The following is a 3,091-nucleotide window of genomic DNA, read 5'->3' on the forward strand; positions in this document are numbered from 1 at the left end:
TTTTTCCCCTCGTTTATTGTGGACTGATGAAATGTGAAGTGTGTGGAATTGTCAAGTGATTGATGATGACTGTCACCTGCATGGGAGGGGGGTAAGGGGGAGGGGGTGGGGGAGGGTGCGACATATAACCCTACCTCCTTAATGCGACCACAGGCCACTCAAGCGTGCGGCGTCAAAGACCACACACCGGTGGGATTGCGACATGGAGGTACACTGCTCCTAGTACAGTTCACGGCTCCTATGTGGTCTGCTGGTATGTGGTGAGAACCTCATGTCTATGTGGGACACACATGTATAATAATAATAATAATAATTTTTATTTAGGCAAAGGTACATACATAAAGAGATTTTACAAAGTTTGTTGGCTTTATAGATAAGAGCTAGTACATACAATGCCTAAAGCCACTATTACGCAAAGCGTTTCGGGCAGGAAAAAACACTACTGACTAAAGCTTAAAACTAATGGGTAAAAAGAAAAAAATGCGTTGAGTACAAATAAAAATAGAGGTAAAAGAGGGGGGAACATTGTTGAAAAAACAGCACAAATACAATTACAAATTATTACAGAAAATTATATTAAAACAGCGTTGAATTGTAAAACAAAAAACAAAACAAAAAACATACATGGGTTGACAATAGAGAGGTAAGGTAGGTTACAGGGAATTTATTAGGTATAGCTTCGTTTTTAACTTAAACTGGTTGAGAGAGGTACTGTCTTTAACATGGTTGGGAAGGTCATTCCACATCCTGGGCCCCTTGATTTGTAGAGCATTTCTGGTTTGATTAAGTCGTACTCTAGGAATATCAAAACTGTATTTATTTCTGGTGTGGTGCTCATGGGTTCTGTTACAACCTTCTATGAAGCTTTTGAGATCAGGATTGGCATTACAATTTAGCGTTTTGTATATGTATAGTACACATGAGAGAATGTGCAGTGACTTAATGTCTAACATATTCAGGGATTTGAATAGGGGTACCGAGTGATGTCTGGGGCCAGAATTGGATATTGTCCTAATAGCAGCTTTGTGTTGAGTAAATAGAGGACGTAAGTGATTTTGGGTAGTAGAGCCCCAAGCACAAATACCATAGTTGAGATATGGATAGATAAGGGAGTAATAGAGAGTCACCAGGGCAGGGCGTGGTACATAATATCTGATCTTAGAAAGAATGCCCACAGTTTTTGAAACTTTTTTTGATATGTTTAGAATGTGTCCCTGGAAATTCAGCTTGTGGTCAATGAGAATGCCAAGGAATTTGCCATCTAATTTGTTACAAATTTGGGTATTGTTTATTTTGAGATTTATTTGATTAGGGGATTTATTGCCAAACAGAATATAGAAAGTTTTGTCAATGTTAAGGGTGAGTTTGTTGGCAGTTAGCCACAGATGGACTTTATTTAGCTCAGTATTTACTGTGGCATTTAGAGCAAGGGGGATCAGGACTGGAGTAAATGAAGGTTGTGTCGTCAGCAAATAGGATTGGTTTGAGGTGTTGGGAGGCATTTGGAAGGTCATTAATGTAGATGAGAAAGAGGAGAGGAGATCATGTGGTCATGTGATGCTGCTGAGTATGTACCGCTCTGGAAGCAAGCAAGCAAGGTGTGGGAGTGAGGGGGAGAGACCCACCCCACACTGTTTACAGGAAAAAAAAAAACTATTTACGGGTCATTGACACACACCATTTGCTGCTGAGAAGCTCTACCGCCAACACAGGCCTGTCTGACGTGAAAACTAATCTCCGACATTGAACACCAACGACACAAACACAATTTGGTGAGAAAGTTATACGTTTTTTTTTCCTACATAAAACAGACAGTGATCAAGAAAAGAATGAGACCCCGCTATCAGACAAAGCTACTGCCTGCTCCCCTTCCTTCCCCTCTTCCCCTATCCCCTCCTTCACATGCCCTATCCCTAATCACCCATCTTAAGAGCCTGGTCTCCTACCCCTGTCAGGGGTAGGGAGGGGGGGGGCCACTCCCTCCTCAACATATCCTTGTCAGGGTAGGGGGGGGCCCTCCTTCCTCAACATATTCTACATACTCTTATTTAACTATATATATATTTACACACGATTAACTCTACGGTGCATACTCATACATATTCATCTACTACTATCGCTCACCTGTTCACCACACCTGTTCCTATACTTACACTTTACACTACATGACCCACATAGCCCCACATGCCACTGCCCCACTCCAACACGATTCTAGTGCCGCGCGGCCGGACGGCACGCGCGCGGTTCTGGGGAACCCCCAGAACCCTTTGTGACTACACACCTGTGCAGGTGTGTAGGTCACATCATAGATTTAAACTAGCTAAACACAGATGCCAAAGAAATATAAGAAAATTCACTTTCGCAAACAGAGTGGTAGACGGTTGGAACAAGTTAGGTGAGAAGGTGGTGGAGGCCAAGACCGTCAGTAGTTTCAAAGGGTTATATGACAGTGTTGGGAAGTCGGGACACCACGAGCGTACCTCTCATCCTGTAACTACACTTAGGTAATTACACTTAGGTAATTACACACACACCAAACACACACACACACACACCAAACACACACCAAACACACACCAAACACACATACCAAACACACCAAACATTCACACCAAATACTCACACCACATATTCACACCAAACACTCACACCAAACACACACACCAAACATACACACACCAAACGCATGCACACACATTCCAAAAAACACACATACCAAACACAGATATACCAAACACCCACACCAAACATATATAGTACACACACAAACACACCAACACAAACACACAACACAAACACACAAACACAGACCAACACACAAACAAAACATACACACCACGCACAAACACACCACGCACAAACACACCAAACACATATAAACACAGACAAACACACATACCAAACAACCAAATATGGCAAACAGACACAAACACCAACACACCAAACACACAAAAACATTCCAAACACACACACAAACCACACATCCCACACATAAACACCCCAAACACACACAAACAGCCAAATACACACACTATAGTAATGCTTAAACTTATCAGTACTTTCCACACACACACACACATACACACACACA

The sequence above is a fragment of the Procambarus clarkii genome, chromosome 36, assembly GCF_040958095.1.
Source record: "Procambarus clarkii isolate CNS0578487 chromosome 36, FALCON_Pclarkii_2.0, whole genome shotgun sequence".
Taxonomy (NCBI): domain Eukaryota; kingdom Metazoa; phylum Arthropoda; class Malacostraca; order Decapoda; family Cambaridae; genus Procambarus; species Procambarus clarkii.